Source organism: Sorex araneus, chromosome 5 (assembly GCF_027595985.1).
Source record: "Sorex araneus isolate mSorAra2 chromosome 5, mSorAra2.pri, whole genome shotgun sequence".
Taxonomy (NCBI): domain Eukaryota; kingdom Metazoa; phylum Chordata; class Mammalia; order Eulipotyphla; family Soricidae; genus Sorex; species Sorex araneus.
In genome coordinates, this window is record NC_073306.1 from 69701251 (window position 1) to 69727473 (window position 26223).

The 26223-nt window shown below is 37.8% G+C and overlaps 1 protein-coding gene across 1 annotated transcript in view; it reads left to right on the forward strand.

Annotated features, from left to right (window-relative positions):
- The window catches only part of ADGRL2 (adhesion G protein-coupled receptor L2), a 569912-nt gene that overhangs the window by 27641 nt on the left and 516048 nt on the right, over positions 1–26223 (forward strand). The window contains exon 2 of the mRNA XM_055138189.1: positions 4308–4376. The gene's annotated coding sequence lies outside the window, so the exon portion shown is untranslated. The remainder of the gene's footprint in view (positions 1–4307; positions 4377–26223) is intronic.

The following is a 26223-nucleotide window of genomic DNA, read 5'->3' on the forward strand; positions in this document are numbered from 1 at the left end:
AGAGCAACACAGTCTGGCTTGCATGTGATCCTCAGTCTTGGAAATAATAACAAAAATGGAAAAAGGGGAAAATAAATGAAGAAAAACTAAAAAGATCTGAAGGTGCAGGATATAGTGGCAAAATGATTCCCTTGCAAGTGTGTGATATCTGGTGCACAACACTAAGCACAGGGACGGTCCAGTCATCTCAACAATGACAAAACAAAAGGATCCAGAAGGGAATCAAATTAAACATAAAATAGGAATATAATTATCAGTTCAAAAAAGCTATAATCATTACTTCAAATATCAGCCATTACTCAATTACCTTGTTCTGTTTCCTCTGTCAATTATCTATGCCATAATTTTTATGTATACATTTTCCTACAAAGATGAACATGTGTTACATTGTTGTTTGTTTTGGGTGTGTTTTGATGTGGATTTTTAAAAAGATTTATTTTGGGAGGCCTGTATTGCTATTTGTTGGGCTCTTGCCTTGCACGTTAACATGTGGATTCAATCCCTGATACCAGATATGTTTCCTTAGCCTGCCAGGAGTAAGCCCTGAGCACCACTGGGTGCTGCAAAAAATAATAAAAAAATTATTTATTTTTGGTTTGGATCCACACTCAGAGGTGTTCAGTGGCTATTCCCAGTACTTTGATTGGCCATTGTTCTATATGGCATGTAACATTGTTTTATATATGCAGTGCCAGGGAATGGAGCCTGGAGTTGTTAACCCAGAAATTGTCAACCAAGTACACCAGTCCTTTGCTCTGTCTCTCTGGTCTAAATATGTTTGTTTTGTTTTACACTGAAAAATACCTCTTGCAGGGCTGGAGCAATAGCACAACGGGTAGGGCATATGCCTTTCACGCAGCCGACCGGGGTTCGATTCCCAGCATCTTATATGGTCCCCTGAGCACCACCAGGAGTAATTCCTGAGCACAGAGCCAGGAGAAACCCCTGTGCATTTCTGGGTGTGACCCAATAAGCAAAAAGAAGAAAGAAAAAGAAATAAAAAGTAAAATACCTCTTGCACAAAATTACACAATTAGATATTTATCATTTCTATGATACTCTCATCTAGAAACTGACTAGAAATGAGGAAATTAGAAAGAAATAAAAGGAGATGTTAGTTTTATCTTCAACCATCAGTTAAAATATGCCCAAGTTAAATTCTACTGTACCAAAGTCAGAGTGAAGTCTAGCTGTCCAGTATAAAGTTTGGAAGACTAAGATACTCATTGTCTCTGGTCAAAGAACCTCAAGGATGTTTCTCATCATTATAGAATGTGGCATTAGGGAAGAGAATTTAGTTTAATTCAATTAGCTAGACTTACTGTACTATAGGCAAGGACTGTTATTCTGCTGGAAGATCACCTGGTAGAAGGACATATGCCCATTCTTCATCTATGATTTTAAGGTCAAGTTTTATAACCTTACTTAGGAATCTGGCTTTTGTTTATTTGTTTGTTTTTGTTTTTTGAGAGGGCCACACTGGGAAGTGCTGAGAGGCTGTCCTGACTATGCTAAGTGACCTATGTCAATGCTAAAGGAGACCATATGTGTTGTCAGGGACCCATCTTTGTTATCTAAGTCCAAGGCAAGCCCCTTACTCCATTCATCTCTCTGGCCACTCACCCAGGAATTTAATTATGGCCTTTAAAGTCATAAGATACTTTTATTTCAATCTTCTCTTCCATCTCATGTCAAAGGATGCAGAAAAAAGTGAACATTATTCATCTAAAAACTAACTTAGAGGGGCTGGTGCAATAGCACAGCTGGTAGGGTGTTAGCCTTGCAAGCGGTCAACCCGGGTTCGATTCCCAGCATCCCATATGGTCCCCTGAGTACCGCCAGGAGTAATTCCTGAGTACAGAGCCAGGAGTAACCCCTGTGCATTGCCAGGTGTGCCCAAAAGCAAAAAAAAAACAAAAACCTAACTTAGATAAGTAATTTGCACTTTAAAAGCATTAAAACATATGGCATCTATAAGCAAAACTAATAGATAATAACCTAGTGTATATAAATGAGTAAACCTTCTTGAAATTGTAATATGTTAAAATTCACTAAGTAATGATTAGTGAATCATTGTTAATGTCAGTCATTTCTTGGTCAGTTCTCTTGATGAACTTCGTCTCTTTCAAGCCAGAGACAATATTTTGCATGATTTTCTCTTACAGATATGAGACTAACGTGATGAATAATCCATCCACCTGCATATTATTAAAGTAGGAATGAATTGCGGCTGGAGCAATAGCACAGCGGGTAGGGCGTTTGCCTTGCACGCAGCCGACCCAGGTTCGATTCCCAGCATCTCATATGGTCCCCTGAGCACCGCCAGGAGTAACTCCTGAGTGCAAAGCCAGGAGGTAACCCTTGTGCATTGCCGGGTGTGACCCAAAAAGCAAAAAAATAAAAAATAAATAAATAAAATAAAATAAAAATGAATTTTAAATACTTAGAACCTACATACTCTTAAAATAATTTTAATTTGATTTATTTTATTAACTTTTTATTTTAGGGCCACAACCCACAATGCTCAGTGATTACTCTGGGTGGGGCTCCAGGGATCATTTGTATTGGCAGGGATCTAACCTAGGTTGTCCCTGTGCCTTACCCACTGTACTAGCTCTCTGGCCCTAGCTACCTTCTTTTCACTTTTAGAGTGAAATGAGCAAAAGACAATTTGTTCTCAATACTTTAAGAAATTGTACTTAACTGCTACCTCTCACTATTTTTCCCTGAAATTAGCACTTTATTGCTTGCAAAACACTTTTGACGGGAATGGGAATAACAAAGAAAGCCCTTACTGGTAGCCAAACACTAACTGGCTGGATAGTAATAATAAATAATACAGGGGCTGGAGTGATAGCACAGCGGGTAGAGCGTTTGCTTTGCACGCGACCGACCCGGGTTTGAATCCCAGCATCCCATATGGTCCCCTGAACACCGCCAGGAGTGATTCCTGAGTGCAGAGCCAGGAGTAACCCCTGTGCATTGCCAGGTGTGACCCAAAAAGCAAAAATAAATAAATAAATAAATAATACAAATGCCTGTCATCCAAACAAGCAAGAAATAGTAAATTTACTCATTTTCTTAGAAGAGAAATGAATACCTCCGAGTGTATGCCGGCCCAGGAGTCTTTCGATCACGCATCCAATACCTGAAGTCAGTGTAATATTTGTCTGAGAAAAAAATAATTGAGCTGAAGTTCATAGATACTAAGTGAGGAGAAAAAGGCAGCAAAGGAGGACAAACATCACACACACACATACACACACACACACACACATACACATACACACACACATACAGAGTTTCTTCCCAGCATACCAATGGTAGGCAGGAAGTTGCTTTAAATATATTTACATATGTAAATAATTAAATTTAAACAGATTTATACATTTATATATATATTATGTTTCTTTTGAAACTTTAATCTGAAAGCAAAATTAAGTAAAGACTTCTAGATCTTTCCATTATGCTTTTTGGAGAAAGTAACAACTAAAGAATGTGGCTTTCAAAAATCATCAAAACAAAATGTTTATCGTATCTGTGTTTTGTTTTGTTTTGTTTTTTACTGTATGGTCACTTCAGATTTCAGGGATAGATTAGCATAAGAAGAGAGAAAATACATGGGGGCAATTTCATGTTTAACATTTCAAATGTCTCTTAAAATCACGCTGATAGTCATGTTATAAACTGATATTCCACTATATTCATCGAAGAGAAAACCCATACAATCAACCCCCTCCCACCAGCCACAGTAAAGACTTGCTATCTGATTTGCCCTCACATCTGTGTTTACCGGAGGAACAGATGCTCAGCTTCTAAGGGTCAGAGTTTGGCCTTTTCCCTCCTATCACTAAAACAGAAAGAAAGGGGGTTCTGATGCGATGGTGGCAGCTTTCCAATGGCTGGTCTGTACTTTTACATTTAGAGTAAGCAGGTGGCATCAATGGGCTGTCTAATGACTAACAAGATAAGAGTGCAATTGATCTTTTTATTAACCCATTTCCCTAGGTGGGTGGCAGCCTGCTCCTCCTCTTGGGTTCAGTTACACTGTTCAGTTCCAGGAATCATTTTAGAACCCTCAACTTTTTTGTTTGAACTGGCACTTAAAGCACAAGGGCAAAAAAAGCCCCCTGATATTCGCTCTCATCTAAATTCTACCCTGTCTGAACCTCCATTTGGATCAATACCTTTATAATTAGAATCTAACTCAAACGTATTTAATGTACATGTGTCTGTACCTTCAGTCCTATTGATAATATTTTTGTGCTGAATCTAAACTGTGGGTTTATCCGTCCTTTTTTTTGTAGGGTGAAGATCCCTTACTCTAAACCTCACAGCTGGCTCTGAAGAGTATGGAGCCTACATAGATTCGTAAGGTAAATGATTTATTTCAAAATAAGATATAATGCATTCAACAGTGTTATTAGAAATTCTCACATTAGGTAAATGGTTTGTACTTTATCTAATGGTGACTTTTCATCTTTTAGCCATAGAGAGTAGACTCATGATCACAGTCTGTGTTGAGGGAAGAATAAACTGTACCCGTGATATCTCTGTCAGCAGTACTAGGTGGTCTGCTATGTGTCGCTTAAGGTTGACCACATACCTGATTTCTTGCAAATGTGTTACTGTGCTCTTAGAACCCTTGATCCTGGAGTGTGCCAGAATATCATAAATCACATGCTCGAGTGGAAAGCTATTAGATGTGTCATTTTTATAAATGATGCCCTAAATGATGTTGGTGTAAAAGTAGGAAGAGGGGTCAAAACATCACATGGAGGTGACTTCTGCCATCAGAGGTATCAGATAAGGAAGCATCAGGAAACTGATTTAGAAAGGAAAGCTCTATATTTTTATTTCTCCGAATTCATAGACGGAATTTGCATTCCTGCTTGTTCAATAATTCTATATTCCCAGCAGCTATCAATTCTAAAAAGGTAGACTGGTGTGGGATCTTTGATATCACTTACAGCGAAATGATTAAAAGCTATGCATCACGGCCACCTAATTTCAAATTGTGGTTCTGCCACTTACTAGCTATGAACTTCGAGCATCAATTTTCTCATCCACAAAGTTAAAGAAATGATTGTACTCCCTTCCACGTGCTCTGGCATACTACAAGCAAATAAATAGATACAACACACTTAACATATTTCCTGGCACCTAGCAAATAACTGATTAACTAAAGGGCTTTCATTCCGTCTCTTCACTTTGTTTCAGATTTTCAGTTTCCTTTAGTCAAAAAACATGGTGGTTGTGAGAATTATTAGGGGAACTAAACTCCCAATTCCCTTTCAGCAGCCTCTCTCCTAAAGGCAATATATTATACCTTTCATGTAAATGCCAGGAAGGAAAATAATTGGCCTCCCATTGCCCTTTGAATGGGTCCCTGGCTAGCCCTGGGTGGTGTGACGTGTAAAGTGACCCAGAGCAGGCGCCTGCCAGCTCAGCGCACAGTGTAGTGGGAGAATCAATTAGAAGGCTCGTCGCCATTTCAGAAACATGCAAACATCAATTGGCATAGAGTTTCAGGAAGCAGAATAAAAAGGAGCCTACAAAACAAAAAGCCTTTCAGGGGGATGGAGGCTCAGTTCTTCCAAATCACAAACGGATGATTATGATCACCATTAGAGCTTAATGAGCCTATATATGGCTAATGACTCCATCTTCAAATCAGTAGGTTTGCCAATAGTCCATGTTGCCATTCATGTTCATTCTTCTTGCCTAAGCTGTATAACCATGGTGCTGTTTGGTCAGAACAAGTGGCCGTGTATCTCCTTCCTTCAAGAGCAAATGTGCATTCTCAAACCTATAATCCCCCTATTTACTTTCAGGATTGAAGGTGACAAATCAGAGAAAAGAAAATGCCATTGCTATATGGTTTATAGGATCCCAGGATACCTGGGTTCAATCCAAAAGTGTTCTCCAGTCTAGTTTTCTCCTTTCCAAAATGTAATCTGTCACTACTCTATTTCCAAAGATAATTTTAAAAAGAGGAATATGTAAAGTGTGTCTTTTAATGTAAATAAAAATAGGACTTCAGTATTTGCTATGAATGCTGTAATTTATTAAAATTATTTTCATTTTAATAACTCAGATGTAAAAATAACTGCGTTAAATAGTTTAAACAAGTTATCCACAGATCCATTTGAAAAGTATTCTTTTGAAACCCAGAGATGTAACACAGAGGTGAATGCATGCTATAGATCTATGTCACACAGGAAATATGTATGGCACCCAGGTTTTGATTTATCCCAGATCTGCAAATTAAAAAAAGACCATGATTTGAATAAAAGATAAGAGCTAAATTTGTTAAGTGGTTTTTCTAATTAGCTCTACTACAAATCAACAATGATATTCATTGTTAAAATTATTTAAAGGGGCAAAAATTTTCATAGTAAGGATGATATCACATTTTCTAAAGAATAATTATTAAGGGACCAGGAGATAGCACAGGAGTTAAGGCTTGCCTTACATTTTGGAAGCCCCTGGCTTGCGTCCCTAGCACCACATATGGTCTGCTGAGTACCCCCAGAGATCACTCCTGAGCATAGAACCAGGAATAGCTGTCCTCATTTTGTTCCACACATTATTAAAGCTATTGATAATATATTATTTATTAGAAAAGAAAATGTGTATAAAAGCAATAAATGCCACCTCAGTTCATGATTCATACATTCACAATATTTCTTACATTTTGTTATTGTGGGCTGGAACGATAGCATAGCGGGTAGGGCGTTTGCCTTGTATGCAGATGACCCAGGTTTGATTCCTCCACCACTCTCAGAGAGAGCCTGGCAAGCTACCGAGAGTATCCCACCCACAAGGCAGAGCCTGGCAAGCTACCTGTGGCAAGCTATATGCCCAAAACAATAACAAGTCTCACAATGGAGACGTTACTGGTGCCCGCTCAAGCAAATCGATGAGCAATGCGATGACAGTGATACAGTGAGAGTACAGTAGGTATTTTTATTTGGTTTTGGTTTATTTGGATTAGCATTTTTATTTGGTTTTGGGACTCTCCTGGCTGTACTTAGGGCTTACTCTGTTGAACAGCATGCCCAGGACTAAATTTGGTTGGCCACATGCAAGCCAATGTACTTGTTCTCTGGGCCTATAATCTTGAACAATAATTACACCAATAACATCCCCTTTAATACAATCTTGAAAATATCACATCACTCTAATATTAAAGGAAAACAAGTGATAGTTATAGTTGAAAAATAATGTTATCTATTAAGGCAATGCTTTGGTGTAGTACCACAGAAATTATAAATTGTTTCACATTAAAATATTCCACCATAATTTTTCTGGGATATTCATGCTATAAATAAGCTCTGATTGCTATGTTAATATAAGAAACATGAATGGATTATGTCCGTTTCCTGTAGCGAGCATTTCAGGAAAGACTCATTGTTAAAAATACACGGCTGGTTTAGCATTTTTTGGGTTCCCATTTCAAATCTGCATCTGAACTTTGAGTTATCTTGATGAACTAGAATCAATCTAGCTAAAACTTTTTACATACAATTTAAAGGAATAAATAAAACTTCAAAAATGAAGGGTTTTATTTAGAAAAAATCTTCTAAGCAACAAACATGTTTAGCAGATTCTAGTATGTACTAAATGCACATTCTTCTGTCATTCTTTATTCCCTTAACTCTTTCTGCCTATTCCTCTTGCCTCACTGATACCATCATTTAAAGAATGAGATAGTCAGTTTAAAATAAACTGACTTCATTTATTAAGAAGGGGAAAGGGTATTATGCTGATTAAACAAACTAACAACATACTTATCTTAATAAAAGTTCCATTCATTTGATAAAAAATTAAAAAATAAAATAAAATAAACTGACTTCAGACCCAGGGTAAGGGCACAAAGTCTGGAAGTTTGGTCCCCAGAACTGGTGGGAGTAACCACTCCACCACCATAATTAATAAATTGGGAAAAATCTCATAGTCACTGGAAAAAATTAGAGTACAAAATGTAGAAACTACATTTGCTTTGTAGTCTCATTGACCAGATATTTGAAGGACATTTTAAGCTATTTTACTAATTTTTATGTGCAAAACTGTTTCACAACAAAGAAATATAAAAAGTGGAAAGTGCAGCCTATCTTAGTATTTTAAATTGAGTTTTATAGGCTGGCTTTTGATAGAAGAAATAGATCCAAGATGAGCTCTTTTGGGCAGGTGGGAGAAGGAACTCTCAACCAGAAACTGTAGGGTTCCTTGGATGTTTGTGAAGGGGAGAGGAGAAAGGTGTCAGTCCCAAGAAGGGAGTCATCTGTTCCCCTTATTCCCCACCTTGGTCATGGTGGGGATGGGGGTGGGGGGGGCTTGTACTGATGAGAGCCAGTTCTAAGCACCTGCAGGCTTCACACTTTACTCTCACTAGCCCCATGAAATGGTCTTGTGTGAGTCACATTTGTTCTCCATGTTGTGGGAAGTGATCCCTGCTACATGGTTTCTTAGGGAACCAAGGAACTCAGATTGGAGTGAGGAATTGCAGAAAACGCAAGTCAGTCCTAAATCCTAGCCAGATTTTCTAGGACTACCGCTTTCCCTCACAGGGAAAAATAATATCTCAGAGATAGTGAAGTAAAATATGGTTATTTGGGAAATAAGGAGAGGAAAGGAGAGAAACACACACACATACACACACATGATCAAAGAAAACACGGGCTTTCCCAGAGTGGAAAAATTAAAGTACACATTCCAAGCAGATCTGCAGCAAATTCCCAAGATGGAGAATGCATGCCGTAGAAAAGTACAAACCTCAGAGAGAGATATGGATAAATGTGTGCCTTTGCTTCTGCCAAGTTAGATTTTTATACAATTTTCCCAAACTGTCCCAGCAAAGTCTGTTACTAGGGAGGTTGCCAAGGGGAAGAGGTTGAAGTTGTTGCTAGTCTTTTGATATTCTTGGTGTGGCCATTGTCCAGAGATGGAGCCTCTCTCCTCCTAGCTGGTCCAGCCAGGCTCTGTGACTGAAATTCTGCTGTATCTCAGTAGTTTTTGCCAAGTCTACTCAGACAGGTCTTGGGTCTCAGAGGCCTTTATCCTTTGGAACTGCTTTAGGTTTCAAATAGTGTTTTCCCCAATACATATAACCAGGGTTCCCTTATTGCTCTGTATGCTACAATTTTAATAGGAGCTAAATCATCAGTGGCCCTCTAGACTTAGCCAGAACCTGTCTAATACACCTTTATTATTTTCTTCTTTGATTTTTGGGATGCACCTTGCTGTGTGCAGGGCTTATTCCTGATTCTACACAAAGGGATCATTTTTGGCACATTCAGGGGACAGAATGGGGTGTCAGGGATCAAACCCCGATCAGTCCCATGCAAGTTAAGTGACCTACCCACTGTGCTATCTCACAGGCCCCTCGAGAGCACTTCACCACCAAAAGCAGGGCAAAGCAATAGTTTAGACATGGTAACATGCAAGCCAGGTAAGCATAGCAAACAAGCATTCACTCTTCCATGAGCAGTGAAAGTACAAGTTTATATTGCACAAAAATTTCCAGTTAAGTTAGTCGGATCTGAGACTCTTCTATAGAGTGCAACAATGAAAATTTCAGGATGTATAGAAAGAATTCTTCCCTTCAGGGAGAACAACAGCTATTATAACTGAGTTCAAACCTTTCAAATCCAAATGTTGGTCTTCTTACAAAGCTCAGCGATTAACCTCATCACTTTGAAATAGAAAGCCTGTACCTGAATTTCATCAAAAGCATTCTCTCCCTAAAGAATCAGCTTCCTAGACTCTCCCTGCTGTCCTCTCAACTACTTTTTTTTTTTTTTTTGGTTTCTGACCAGCCCAGAGTGAACTAATTGAGAGAGAGAAAGCTATTACCACTGACCTTGACAAAAAAAAAAAGATTTAAGAATGTAGAAGATAAGTTCATTTCATATCCAGACCTATGAATTAACCACTGATTGTCAAAGTAGCACGGTAGCATGGTCGTCCTGTTGTTTCATCAATTTGCTCGAGCGGGCACCAGTAACATCTCCATTGTGAGACTTGTTCTTACTGTTTTTGGCGCATTGAATATGCCACAGGTAATTTGCCAGGCTCTGCCGTGTGGGCAAGATACTCTCAGTAGTTGCCGGGCCTTCGGAGAGGGACAGAGGAATCGAACCCAGGTCGGCCACATGCAAGGTGAACATCCTACCTGCTGCGCTATCACTCCAGCCCAAACAAGTCTTACTTAGAATTAACTTGTATTTAATTGTAATAAATTATTACTAAACTTAACATTAAATATTTGACTGCCAGCAAAACATTGTCAAAGTAAAAACTAAGATTTTCTTTTATTAATAGTCCAACATTGGGGCCAGATAGATAGCATAGTGGGTAAGGCACTGCCCGAATGTGTCAATTGAGGTTTGATTCCTGGTACCACATGAATGGGACTCAACCAGTAGAGATCCCTGTGCATACATAGAACCAACCATAAGCTTGGTATTGTCCCAAAACAAACAATAGTAGGAGTAGTAGTCATCCAAAATAACTCAGAGCAACTAAAGTATTAGATATTGTTCTTTAAGTTGCACTATGTAACTGAGTATGGAAAATTAAACTGAATAAATGCCTGCCCAATGATACCATGGTTACCTTATATTTGAATTTATCTTCAAGAATATTTTCCATGTTCTCATTTAATCTTTCCAGAAGCTATACTAAAAAAAGATAATGTCCTCTGCTAAAGAGAGATAAATTGGATTTTTTAATTTACTGTAATTATATTCAAGAAGTTTCAAGTGGCAGAATCATGATTTGAACCCACGGCTTTCTGAGGTCAGACCCTGTTATTTCCATAATGTATACTACCTTTCAGAAAGTGCTGCCTTACTGTCTAACGATGCTGTTCTTATATAACCAGGTATACCAGGAAGATGACTGAGTTGACAGTTTTATTGCATGTATGTACATTAACATCAACCAATGCTTACTATTTAGTCCCATGAAGTCAATGAATGTTTTGCAAGCAGATGGGCTACAGATTCCAAAAAAATCAATGAATATTTGACTAAGCAAGTGAATTATGAAGAGTAAAAGCATTATATGTGCTTTTTCTTGGAAGTAAAGGGAAAGCTATAGTGTTAATAAAACAAACCCAATGCTAATGACTTAGAGCCCGCATTCCCAAAGTGGAAATCAATCTCACTCTAAGGTTGATTTTGCTCATTCCATAAACTTATTTCCTAATGGAGTTTCTTAACTTTGACATTCAAAATATAGAATATTGTCATGGCTCTTTACTTGCAGATTCAAGGTCAGTTTACTTCCTAATTTCTTCTCATTTATTATTCACTTTCATACAAGGCTCACTTTGACTTGTTTTCACATGCTTCGTGTTCATATACACTCTCTAACAGATGCTCTCCACTGTCTGAAAATTTTTTCATTGATTTTACCTTTCTTCCGGTGACTATCAAGTCTTCATGGTGTTCAGCTTCCAGGAACTGCAGTTTTGCTTTTGCCACCAAATTTCCCAATTAATGAGATATAAAATAGTGTAATCCTTTCATGTAAATCGTCTTTTGACCAATGTCAAATGTATTCACATTGGGCTGGAGAGATAGCTCAGCAGACTGAGTGCATATTTTACACGGGGAAGATGCAGGTTTAATTCCTGGCACTACATGATCCCCTGAACCCAGCAGGTAGTGGGCTCTCACCTCCAACACTGAGCTGGGAGTAGCCCTCAATCCCCACCAGGTATAGATCAAAAACAAACAGCATGTTGTGTATAACAGTATTTAACAGTGAGATTGCTTTCTTTGGGCGGTAGGGCAGAATGGGTTTAGAGCCTACTTTGGACTATGGCAGGCAATGCTCGGGGCTTATTCCTGACTTTATACTCAGGATCACTCCTGGCAGGCTCGTGAACCATATAGGGTGCTGAGGATTGAATCTGGGTTGGCAGCGTGCAAGGCAAACACCCTATTCATGGCACTATACCTTTGGCTCCAACATGGTACATTTTCATAGATCTATTTTTATTGTAGTAAAAATTGCTATTGTAGTAAATTTGAACATATTTTAATATAAGAAAATCAAAAGAAGAAAAAAATCGTAGTTTATATCAATACACAGAAAAAACCATGTCAATTTTCTATTGTTTTTTTTCCTGTACCGTGGGCTGTTTTTTAACTTAAACACTCCCTGCCTTAATATATTTTTCATCTTAGTCTAATTCTTCTAAAATTAGACTCTGTAAGATTAAGAATTATTCAGTTCCTTGCATTCAGGAAAGCCAAATAACCAGTTGCAGGACTGACTATTAAGATGCCTGGTGAATCACTGAATCATAGAAAGCTAAAAGTATTTCTATTTCTTGGCTTGTTTACAAAACATATAACGGCTATATCATCATGTGTGCAACTCCTGGGTAATTTTTCCTCTTTGCTTTTATCAAGAGTTAATTTCCTGCTAATTAAAACCACTTTTTTATTTTGTTGAAGTTAGAAAACATATATTAGGTTTATAGGGCATAGCAGTACAAAATCACATCTGTGTTCTAATTTCTGAATTAAGTTACAGATTTTAAAACTATCATCATGTAACAGCATAGGTTTTCTTTCCTGCCTGTGAGCCATGTTAGCTATAATGATAATGCCATTTTTTTAAACTTACATCTTCTAATATCTAGCCTCCCCTGTGCCTCCTAGCTCATTTTGTCAAGACCATATTAGTTTTTATCTGGTAAACACATTATCTGAAAATTTCACTTTCTCCATGTGACTTATAGGTTCACTGTGTTCAGGTTTTTATCATATTGCCCACCAGAAAGAACTTTACTCTTAGACAATTACCATGCATCTTAGTTCTTCTACCTACTGAAATAATGTTTGAGGGGCCGGGACAATATTTAAAAGGGCCGGAGTGCATGTGTGGCATTGCTCAGGGTTATGGGGTCTATCTTCAGTGCAAGATGGCCTTCCTACCCAACTGGTATAGCCTTAGTGGACCTAGTAGCCCTGGGGAAGCCCAAAACAAACCAGGAAAACTATAATAATTCATGATTAATTTATTCAAATGGAGTTATTTATCCAGTTTGTGTTTGTTTGCCAGACAAAGTTTACAGACATAAAATCACTCAATATGTGACCTCACACGTCTCACAGGAAAGAGTTCTACAGTCTTACTGAATACCTTTCTTGAAATTTCATTGTTACAGAGTACATCTCCGGCACCCAATATCTGACATATCATCATTAGTTATTTGCAAATTAATAAATAATATCCTTCAAGCTATCAAAGTCCATCCCAAAATAACCAGGATTGCTGACTTAAGAAGGCTGAAGGATTTCATAGCTTGGATGAGATGCAAAAATCTTTCGTTCTACAAAAAATGTTTCCAGAAATGCTTCCCAGATGCTTCTTGCAAATGAGAATAGAATTTTTATACCTTTATTACTTCCCCCCCAACATAAAAGAGATATCAGATTCCATCCAAATGAACCTGAGACTAAAACCACTGAAAAACTTGTGTTTTTTTTTTCTTGAAGCTGTAGTGTAGATTTTACAAAGATAAAGGAGCCAAAGTGTTGGCACCATTGAGTATGAACTTAAAAAAAGGAACAGCTGTGATTGTTGAGGTTCCATAGGGTATGGGGGTTCAGGAGAATAATCGTGAAGTGTCAGGGCAATCAAGATACTGAAATATTTTAAACTGTAGACAATCGACATCAGGGCAGACACTGCCAGCAAGAGGTCTGTGTTTTATTGAAGTCTAAACTAATTCCGCTTATTTTATGCTACTGAATGGTTCATTTGCTTTGGGAGCCTCAAGGGGTAAAGGGGAGGGAAACAAATTAAGTCAAAACTGCAAAGACTTGTTAAAACTATATAAGGTGTGTCTAGCTCTCTTATTGTTATGTGATACCTTAGAAGAAAAAAAAAAAAAACGGCTGTGGGAAATTCCACCCTGACCAAATCCACGATAACTCACATCTGATTAATCAACCTTTGAAATGTGCAATGAAAATACAGAGAAAACCAAACTTAATATGCAATAGCATAAACTAATCATTGTTTTATTTTCTGGAAGTTGTGCTGGCACAAGGGTGAGAAGCAGATGAAAAAACTCCACGGGGGAAAAATGCATTTCTATTTAAATCAGTTAAGTTTACTGATTAATGAAAAAATAGACTCTGCTCTTATAGACTTGATGCTCTGAGATTATAAACATGTTCTTCCATAACGGCTGCCTCTTAAAACTTCTAAGGAGAGGCTAAGAAATGTGCCTAGGAAAAGAAGGAAACAGAAACATTTATGACCTTGCACCACCCAATATATACAAAAACACACCCGCTCTTAATCCCCCTCCATAAAACTTTATTTATATAGTTGTAAATTGAAATCTCCAGCATAAAATTCTATATCTACTAAACGTACAAAAGTTGAGTGGGCTGGTGACTGTGTCAGGCTTGCTCATTTTTGCTTTTACTGACAGCAAATGATACAAAGTCATAGGGAATCCATATCTCTAAAGCCAAAGAATAGCTCCCAGTCATTTGCAGAATCATTAGCAACGTGGTGTTGTCCCTTAAGGACAAAACACATAAAATGTTCTCCTGTCGCTTACAATTGTGTCAAGGAGAAAACTAAAATGAACTTGCAAAGTCATGCACTAGCTCAATTTTGGAAGGAAAAAAAAAATCTTCCTTTGAAGGAAACGAAATCAATCCCCAGTTCAAATTAAATTTGGACTGTTCTGTGAAGCTCCAATACACAGCTCCAATAACAATCAGTACTTACAGACTTAAGGTGCAGGCAAATAATGTTTCATTTAAAAGAAATTGAATGAGGATTACTGAGAGAGAAAGTTTTGATGCTATTTTGTCATTAAAGTTAAATCATGCTATTATTGGCTCAGTCCTGAACATCTCAATCCGAACTCTTTTTTTTTTTCTCTTTCCTTTTACTCCCCCCCCCCCTTTTTTTCTGATGCTCTAGACGCCCTTTGCCTGTTTGGTCTTCATCTCATTAAAACCTTGTCATCCAAATGTATCATAAATGTAGCCTAAAGACTTCTGTCTCATGCAAAATTTAGTTTGAGTTCTACTCCTATGAAATACTTTGTTATGCACAAACCCTCTGTTTGGTTTGCTGACATTCTTCTTAGTTGACTCTCATGGTGATTCATTATCTTGTGATATAGATTTCCAAGTATCATCTTTGTATTGATTTTTATATCTTTAATAACCACTCCACAGAAGATGGCTCCACTGGTGTCATTGATCGCATCAAAAATTCAAGGCTTACAGAAATACTAGAGGGCTAATTGGTAGCAGAACATTTCAGACTTAATCTTAATGCAGTCTTAATCTTCTACATTAAACCTACCTGAAGACTTCCTCTTGGAATCCACCGACCAGGGGAAGTTTAGTGCTCCGCTGAAAAACACCTGGTGAGCTTATGTAAGAAGGCAATAAATGGACTCCCCGCTTGAAGTGCCATATAACAAACGTTCGGAAATTAAAAGCAGCACTCTCATCTGGAGTCTCCATACCTGGAATGCTTTTTGCTTTCCTTTTCTATCCCAGAATCAGGTTTGCTTATTTGTTTCAGAACTAAAACTGTCAAAGTTTCCCTAACTCTAAAATATGTGCCGCCCTGGAATTACACTTGAAACATCAAATTTAGAGATACTGAGATAGGACCAGAAAGTCAAGATACTCATATAGGACCAGGCTTATCACCCTCTGACTTCCTTTTAGCATTCAGTCGGGACTAGCTACAACAGCCTTAGGGATGAGAAAACCAAACCAAAAAGAGAAAGAGAAGCAGGCACTTTCTGTGAAGATGAAGAGAAACTTGATTATAAAGTTGAAAGTTGGAATTAGAAGAAAATAATTGATGTCAGTGAGCCCCAGGGGCAGTTTATGTGAAGCAGGGAGGAGAAAGACAGTCACTTTCTCCAGATCTGCCTCTGCTACCTGGTACCCAGGGTTACAGGGTTCTTATTTTGCCTCACAGAAAAGAATTTCAGGAGTAGATGAGCAGTGAAGTCAAAGAAATTTTATTTGGAGATTTTTGAAGGGAAGGAGGAAGAGAAAGTGGCAGAGAATGGAGAATAACGTGCTCAAGAGAAAACCTGGGCTTCTCCAAGGGCGAACAGAACCCCTACACACACCCCAGCATTAGACAGGAAAGCATGAAAGTACAAATCTCAAGAGGGAAGATGCAGGCAACACATGTGCTCAGACACGTGGGTGTCAGCAGCCCATGGGCTTGGCAGCATATGCACACCCCGCCTTTGTTCAAGGTGGCTTTTATAGGATTTTTCCAACTTATTCCCACGTGGGGCTTCTACCTAGATAAGAATCCATTGCTAAGGCTATCGCTAAGTGGGTAGAATTGGTGCGCCTTTTAAACTCCTTTTCTTAACCTTTGGTCCTGCTGGATCTTCTCTCAGAGGATGGGTCCAGACTTCTCTGGTCTGGGCTAGCTGAGGATTAATCACATTAAGGAAGGAATTGAGGGTTCTCCGGTAATTTCTTTCAGACTCTTTCTGTAGGGAAAGGTCCAGTGTCCTCATGGTCTGTTGCTAGAGGTCTTATCAGGTCTTACTTTCTGTATCTACAAAAAAGAGTCAGACTTAGCACTGGTGACTTTTTTATTTCCAGAAATTTCATTGCTATCATGTGTGTGTGTAGGGGGGGGGTTCCCTAACCTACCTGCCTGCATCATAATTACTGTTTTCTCTTCTGTTCACCATATCAAAGCACAGATGAACCTAACTTGGTATCTGCCCCAGAGAAACTTCCATTCAGAAGTCAAGGGGTAGAAGGAGGAAAGATGATTAAAAAGTGTTAGATGACTAACTAGAAAACAGGATGCAAAAGATGTAGACTTTAGATTTGGCCAGGCTTAGACCCCACTCCACATCTGTCACTGAGTGCTACGGTAGCTGGCATACCAACTGCTGCCTCTCTGAAGAACAGTGACATCTAAGAAATCCTGACATCTTTTTAGAAAGAAGCACATTTTCTCTCTTGAATGTCTATCAATCTTTCTCCCCTCACATTTCTCTAAATAAATTTCTTTAAATAAAACTAGTTTGCTTTCAGACACACACAAAATTTCTTTCTCAAAGGAATGAAGTGTGGCGATAACAGGCAGTGAAGAGTACTGTGTGTATTATCATGTGTTCCAAAGGCATATAATCATTAGAAGACCATAAAGGACAACCCAGGTGGCTTTTACCTCTTCCCTGAAAGAGTTGAAGAAGTCATTTTAGAGGGAAGAGAGGGCAATCAAAAATGGACATATTCAAAATAGTGTATATGGCTTTGGGTGCCACATCCAGGTGTCTTCAAGGCTTTCTGCAGGCTCTGGTAGGGCTTGGAGACCCTATGCTCAAAAGTCATTATTTAAATCCTAGTGGCTTACATACAAGACAAACATCACACTGGCTATACTCTCTCAGGCCCCTTATTAGTCAAAGATTTTTTTTTTATCAACGTGTTAGCATAAATGTAAACATAGTTCATCATTACAAATGTGGCTTCAAACACTGCAGCAAATGGGATTTTTAAGGTATTTGGACTTTGAATGAAGACTTTAGAAAGACTGGAAAGAGGAATAGATGGATGCTGTGTGAGATATATAAAGTCACAGGTGTTTTTGATGTTTAGTGTTATGTAAACATCTAATTAATTTAAACACAACACGTTAGAATTTATTGCAGAGACTATCAACAAACTATTAGATGAACAATTTAAGTGTGGATTTCAAATAGTGTGCTTAGGCTATATTTAAAGAAAGGGCAGATGTTTGTATCATAAAAATTATTTTTGTATGCAAGTCATTCTTCTGTTGCATAGTTAAGTGCTTCACAGAATTTAGCCACCGGGCTGGTCCATAAATACCCATTTGTTGATGAAATTTCAGTTTGTATTTTTATCACATCCTACTTTCTTCAGCAAGCTACAACATTCAACACAGGAAGGCAAAACATTACCAAGATGTTCCATTTTACATACTTTTATTTGATCCTATCTTTTGTGTGTCCTACCACAAAATCATTTCTTTCTTTTATTTATTTTTTGTTCTAGGATCATACGTGCAGCAGTGGTTATGGTCTTTGTGCTCACAGATCATGCCTAGCCATGCTTGGGGTTGAACCCGGTTAGCTGTGTGCAAGACAAGTGCTTTGCCCATGGTACTATCTCTCCAGTCCCTCCAAAATAGTTCTGATCTCACTACCGCGTCTTAAATAACTCATCATCCCACTTCATGCCTCCTTCCTTTGCTTCCCACTTTGCCTTCCTCCTCCCCTTTCTTTTTTTTTTTTGTTACCTTTGGAAATTTTCTGCAGAATCTCCTTTTTTTTAATCCCTAGTTATGTCCCTATCTCTTCTCACTGTCTCCCTTTTTTCCCGTGCCTTATCCATACTATAAGTTTGTTTCAAATTTTGCATATCATTTGGATATTTTAAATAACAACCAAAAGTCCCCACCATGGTGCTAAAGTTATTTCCATCCAAGACTAGCAAAACTTATTAAATGAAATGGCAAAAAATTATTTCAAGTTCATGTGTGACAAAATAAAGTAAGAAAAATTTTGTAAGGGCTGAGAAAAATCATTTTTCCTTGGCCTTTACCTTTTTTTTTCTGCAACTCTATAACTGAAACTACTAAAGTCGCCATGGTACTAAATATAGAACAAAATACTTCACTCCATATTAAGTTAATGGGGAACATGAAAATTTAATTTTTCTTTTTTAAAAATTTTAAATGCTCCACAAAGAAAATATAGCTCTCTATTCTTAAGGAACAATAAAAAAAAAAGAAAAAAACATGTGAGACATTCAATACTATCCAGCTTGTTGTTTCTAGATGTTTTCTTTTTCAAACCATTTTTTCTTATTTTTAAAGTATGTATTGTTTATAATTATGAGGAATTAAATTTTTACGTGTTAATTCAATAATGTTAGCAGTTTAACATATTGACCAATAACACAGAATTTGAAAAATTGTAAAATTTTAAGTTAAAATATTTTTAAGATCTTTTGTTGTTTTTAAAGTCGTCTTTAGTAAATGCTGGGGAAATTTTAAATGCTGGGGGAAAAAACCCATATACACATAGGGAGCAGATTCCGGCATACACATTTTTTTCAGATATTATAGTTGCATATAAAATGTCCTGGGGTTGTGATATGAAATATCGGTGACCATTTTCAAAGCGTCTTCTTCCCAGTGTGTTCTCATGCTCAAATCTCACTTCACTCTCCAAACAGAGGCCCCACATCACTGCACAGCAGGAGCCACCTCTGCAAACATTACTGATCTCATTCCTGCGAGTAAATCAGAAATGCCTTTTAGTTTGCTACTCTGGGATTTATGGACCCGCATATTATACATTGAATTGCCAATGGACAAAACTGTCATCCTAACTTTCGGTCAGATATCACCAATAACTACATGTTGTAAGCAACTCTGATGCTTTTATCTGTATTTTAGTGAATAGTTACAAAGATCCAATATGGTGATTACTATAATGTTTTCATTGATAAATGGGAAAATTGAGAATCAGATACAGCCCAAATGCACAAATCGGAAATTCTATAGAGACTTTTGTAGGCGTCTGTAGAGCAAACAACAATGTGCTGAAAAATAGCAATTTGATAGTGGTTATTAGTTGTTTTGTTTTTAGTTTTCATTTTTGAAAATATGGTGACAAATGCATTTAGAATTAGCCAGTTGGACTGATTAGATGATGGTAATTTTGCTGGCAACAACCAAGGCATTATAGCGAGGAGCCAGATGAATATATGCCCTCTTTCCTTTCTCAGGTGTCGTCATCAGGGTGTTGGCCTTGGCCATTTACCTTCACAGCCTATTTAATATGGTTCTTGTTAACTTAGACATCCACAGTGAACACAAGTGTGTTATCTTCCACCTTAATGATTGATTCAGTGTTCAGAGAGAACTTGATCAAGGCATAATGATCAAGCTTTTACTCTTGGAGGTGCTCTTGTGAGAATATTTGAGATTCCTTTTCAGTACAGTTTGACCCATCAGAAGGTAAGGTGTGGCTTTTCTTTTAGTTGTGGTTGTGGACGCCATTCAGCATTGTTTGTTCGTTTGTCTTCAAACCTTTGGCATTGGGTGAGACAGGGACTTCCTTCTTGGCTATTCATACCATTTGCACGAAAAGGCTAGTAGAAGTTATTGTTTTGAATATGATTATTAACTTCTTAAATGTTAGGGGAGCGAAGAGGAGGGATACAGCAGTATCCAGCAGTGCTCAGGCTCACTCCTGGCTCTGTGCCCAGGACTCATCCCTGACAGTATTCAGGCACCATGGGCTACTGGGGGTTGAACTGGTGTCAGCCACATGAAAGGGAAGTGTCTTAAACCCTGAACTATCTCTCCAATCCGCAGTAACTTATTTTTAAGCAGACACTACAGTATTGTGAATTACACAGTGTTGTTTAGCCTATCTCTAGAGCTTATTCATCATATATGCCTTAAAGTTAGGCAGCATAATTTGTTTATTTAGCAAATTTCCCCCAAAGATCAAATATGCCTGTAGGAGTTTGAAGAGTGACCCCCACATCTCTTCGATGATAAAGAACCAACAAAATGGTCAAAAAGAAGACTGGAAACACTCGATCTCCTGGTTTCTATCAGACTGTCTGAAAATGTCACATTGAACAAAGTAGAAGTCAAGACTGGACAGAAACTGTAAGAAACACTTCTGTGGCCTGAGTTTTGTGGCCTTAGTGTTCCCTGCAGAATTTCTGGAGTTTTCACAACTTCAGAGCTGTCTGTCTGGCATGCCTCTCTCTGTCAGTGGGACGCTTTATATCAGATTCAAAAAGAAACGGCAATGCTTATGCAGATGTACAAGAGCATATGGTCAGGATTTAGATGAGTGAATACTTGCACCTGGACATCAAATATCAGCACAAGCAGACCCCTCCTGCTCGCCTAGGGCAGCATCTACCTAACAGGATAGGGAGCAAGTGAGCTGCCAGATCCAACGAAATCCAGATGTCTCCTCTGACTCCTCTTTCCCATACAACCTTCCATTGTTTCCTTTGTCCTTTGGCAATATATCTAAATTTAAAAAAAATAAAATACAGGAGTCCAGAAAATAGAAATAAGTATATTTTTAAAGCAGAGCAAACACACCCTCCACTGAGTAGTAAAGGCTTTTAAAAAAATGTAACAATGAGTTGGTGTTAGCCTTGCAGAGGCTTTCATTTTACTATTTTTCCAGACAAGATTTTTGTAGTAATCTTTAGGCAAAGATGTAGAAAAGTATCTCAAGTTAAATGCTCAGAGTTAGATGTTTTGAGCAATTGTCATCTCAGTGTCACGAGGTATCAATAATGTGTCTGCCACCTGCACTATTTCTGGCTTTTTCATATTTACTACTTTTTAAAAAAACCGAATTCTAGTAGTTTGGTAAAATATCTTGTTTTATCTCTACAAAATATCTATTTTCTTGGGCATGTCTTTGTACTTTAATATTTTTATATCTTTCAGGTATACTGTCACTGTCACTGTCATCCCATTGCTCATTGATTTGTTCAAGCAGGCACCAGTAACGTCTCTCATTGTGAGACTTATTGTTACTGTTTTTGGCATATCCAATACTCACAGGTAGCTTGCCAGGCTCTGCCATGCGGGCTCCATACTCTCGGTAGCTTGCTGGACTCTCCAAGAGGGGAGGAGCAATCGAACATGGGTCGGCCTTGTGAAAGGTGAACACCCTACCACTGTGCTATTGCTTCAGAGGTACAAGAAGAAAAAAATTCTATAAACGGATTGAGAACTTCTGATCACTCTAAAGCAACAATTAGATATGCAAAATCTCCCACATGAATGTTGCTTATAAAACGGGCATGGGGGGGTGGATCTGCCCAGGAATGAAGAAATGAAATAAAACTAAAATTGGACCCAAAACCAGAACTGTTCAAGTCAGAAATTTATAAGTGACAGCCCCACGAGAAAAGGGAAAGAAAAAGGGAGATAGGAAGAATAAAGGGAAGAAGAAAAGGAAGGAAGGAAGGAAGGAAGGAAGGAAGGAAGGAAGGAAGGAAGGAAGGAAGGAAGGAAGGAAGGAAGGAAGGAAGGAAGGAAGGAAGGAAGGAAGGAAGGAAAAGTTTGCTCAATTAGTCCATAATTGCCCTTCACAGTACATGGACAAAATGTTCACTTAGAAGCAAACTTAAAGTAATGAGAGCTGGCAGCTTCTACTGATTAATTTTTTCCCTATGTGATCTACAAATGTGGCATTTGACTTAAAGTTACCAGGTAGAGTAGTCTAATTTTTACTCAATTATTCTGTTACTAGAAATAGGCCTTGTTCATATTAGCTTCTTGCTCCTGAGGATTTCCAAGTGTATTATTAACTGTTTAAATATTTGACTTTTATGACTTTCTAGTTAGTCAAGAACTCAGAAAGCTATCCATAGCCTGAAGATGCAGACTGTTGTAGTTTGTCAGAAAAAAAAAAAATCCAGAGAGAGTAAGGGAAATTAACAAATAAAAATGTAACAAGTTGTATAAACTTTGCAAAGGAAATGTAAATGTTTCTCAGAGTGATCACTGTCTTCATCCCTGTATGTGACAGGGGAGAATTGTTGCTATACGGACATAAATTGAATTCTTATTCCCTTCTATACTAGCTACATGCTTGGTCTCCCTGAGGATTAATTTCTCCCTCAGTAAAATGGACATAATATTTTTTTTTGTCAAGTTTAAATCAAGCAAGAGAACATAGACAAAGCTTTTGGTACTCAGTCAGGTCTTGTTAAATGTGATTTCTCTGTGCTGAAGTTTTTTTTCTTTAGTATATTTCTTCTGTTTGTTGTAGCTGATGGTTCCCTAAACTAGGAACTTTTGTCAGAAGGCTGTTCTAAAGGCAGCCCTGGAAACCCAAGCCTGCAGCTGTTGTCTGATTTCAAAATGAGGAGAATTTCACCTCTGGCTTTTTACCCCAATTCACTGAAATAATAAGGTGTTGGGAACGTTTGGATCTTGTTTTTATTTGTCATGGATTCCCTTTTTGTGAGTTACCTAAATTAGTCAGTAAGATATATAGGCAGCAAATGAACCAGAAGTGCAATAATCCCCTGCCCAATGGGCCCTGAACTACTTACTTCATGAGGTAGTGCTGAGGCTGTATCGGGAGATTGATGTGTATAGAAACAGCTTCAGTTCTTTGCAGGAAAGCGCCCTTAGTGTCATTATTTAGTACTAGCAAGAATGAAAATATCACTGCTGCTCTCATTAAAAGAGAATTGTACTAAAGCCAACTTTAATACCTGTTTCTCAAATTTGTTCAGAGAATATGAAAGAAAGGAAACTTTCTCAACACGTGTGTGCACACGGGGGCATGTATGCACGTGCACATAAATCCATCAAGTATCATACATGCAGGGCATCCATTCTAATAATGAGCTAAATCCCTGATCTCATTTCTTCTGTTTTCTTTTAAAAATTATTATTATTACTTGCAAAATCAAGCAAGCCCAAATAAATCCTATTGATGCTACTATATTAAAAATAATAATAATTGTACATGCACAGTTCTACTGGTAGTATGATCCATAGGAAAATCTTGAAATGACCGATATATTAAAGCATTCTCAGCTCAGGGAGAAACTCCTATCCAGTAAAAATTTACAGAAGTTGCATTTGTTATTTCTTTTTATTTTTTTCTGCAAGCATGTACTACAGACCCAAAGAAATTGTGCCTGTTAGCTTTTCTTTCTTTTATATGGTGTCTGCCTCTTGTCTCCCCACCTTCCCTCATTACTCAGTCCCAATTTGTACACATTCCCTTTTTCTCCCACCCCCCCCCTTCTCTGGTGGTGTGAAAATAGAAAAGCATCTGAGTATCTGGGCAGCCTATCACTTTGCTAAGGTTCATTTTAGCTAATCCAGACATCCCGCACAGCAGGGGGAAAACTGCTGTATCTAGTGAAACAAGAGCATGAATAATTAAAACTCTGTTATTAATGAACTTCCAGTCGTTATGTAAATGAAACTGATTTCAAGTCTAATTTGTCAGCCTGAATTCTTTTTCTGTTCTCCCTTTGTCTAGGACAAGAACTCATCATAATGGACTTGATAATAAAACACTAGTAGACATGCTGTGTGCAGTGCCCATCTGAGTTAGAGCTTTTAGCGTGGTTAATTGATACAGTTACTCCAGAACAAGTCTATAAGGCATTTTGTATGGCTCAAAGATTTAAAAGGGGCTCTTTTTCCCTCTGACAGGGCTGCCTATTCTTCACACATACCTCATTATCATTTACCTTTACATGAGGAGTGGCATATAATTACTGCCTAGTAAATAGTTTCTTTTGCAATATCCATGATGTTCAAAGACAGCAGAGTTCAAAAAGGTCCAGGGGAAGGGAAGTCTGTAGTCTTCTGAGAATGACAAATAGTCACCAGGGAGAAAAAAAAGCGAAAGGAATACTTGACAAAGCGCAAGACCACTAAGTACCAGTCGCCCACAGTTCCGCCATCAAGTGTCACTCACCCTATTGGTGGCATTGTCCAAGTGATACCCTGGTGTCTGTGGTCACATATTTCAGCTACATTGTTTAGATCCATTTCATTGTTTGTGAAATGATTCACTATTGAGATGACAGTTTCAAATAAAAAAAGTCGATTTTCCAGTGTTACAAATATTTCTGTCTGCAAGATAGCACAAAAAATAAAAGTAATTATTCTTTCAATAGAAGATTATTCAGTGATGTCAACCCTGAGAATTTACTGAACTGGGAACTTTAGAGTTGAATTCTGGGACTATTTCCATATTTTTACTAGAAAAGCATATAGATTAAAATTAATTTGAGTTTTGGATATTTGGTACATGTTCTTATCTTTATGAGGGAATATAAATTAGATAACAAAACTAAATTTATATTTTACACATATGTTACAGTAAAATAATTAATTTTGCTCAGTGATTAGATGGAGGATAAAGTTTTTCATTCAGAAAAATACTATCTTTTAAGATGCAGATCATAATGACATGATTATTTGCTAAAATAGATTTTTCATTAGTATAATTATTTCACAGTGATATGAAGGAGAAAATAGCTTTCTGATTTCCCCACATATTGGTGCACTAGCTCCTAAGATATTTCAGATTCCTGCCTTAGTATAAGCAGTGCCTTCGTGTTATTGAAATTAAGGAAGTGTGTTTATTATTTAGTTATACTGTCTTTTATTATTTTGTAACATTGTTTTGTTCATAGTAGCAACGAACAAACACTATCCTAATCACTTCCATCCAGACAAAGAAAAACGGGCATCTTGGCATCTGCCTGAATTATACAATCAGTCATCATACATGCTGTACAATAGAAATAAAAATTTAAGAAGAGAAAAAATTTCAGAAAAGAAGGTCAATTAGCCACTTTTACAACTTGATTTTATAGGTGAATATTCGGTGTAAGAAATGTGAAAGTGCCACAAAAGTATTCCAAAAGTAATCTGCAGAAAGCCAAGAGACACAGTGCTTCAAAGAATACCATCCTTCCTACTTCATTTAATGGCAAATATTATCTAGCCCAAGTCACTGTCAGTTTTGTCAAGTGCAGGGGTCTGGCTATATAATTTGATTCCTTTTCTCTTGGATACATTATGTACAATCCATGCCTCAATTTCCCAGCCAGCAAAAGACATACCGTTATTCCAAAACGCATCTGATTTTCATGATGTCAAAGTATAAGTTGAAGGTGTAGGTTAAATAAATTCAATTCCCCACAATTTCCCTGGAACATGAGTATACCCATGCTATCGCAGCAGGGACAGCACAATTTTATGTCTGATAGTGCCCAGCTTGACCCTGCTCAAGGGACTGTCACAGATATCGCACACTTGCATTGAAAAGGTTTCATGGCCATGTGCCTAGGCCGGACCTTGCTGTAACCTCTACTCATTCTCCCGTTTTTGAAAACTCCTGGAATTTCTCTAAGCCAACCTAAATCTGACAGCCATCTACATTACAAGACAAAGGCAACTAAGTGCTAACTGATGGATATGTAACGACATATCACACAGCATATAATAGGACACCACACATACACATATACTGTGCCTTTCCACATTCAATGAACAATATGCCTCATGGGGCTAGCGAACCCTATCCATTCTAATCCTAGCCAACTCTAGAAGAAGTCATAAAAATACGTAATCTGAAATTAAAGTCAATTAAACTGCATTGCT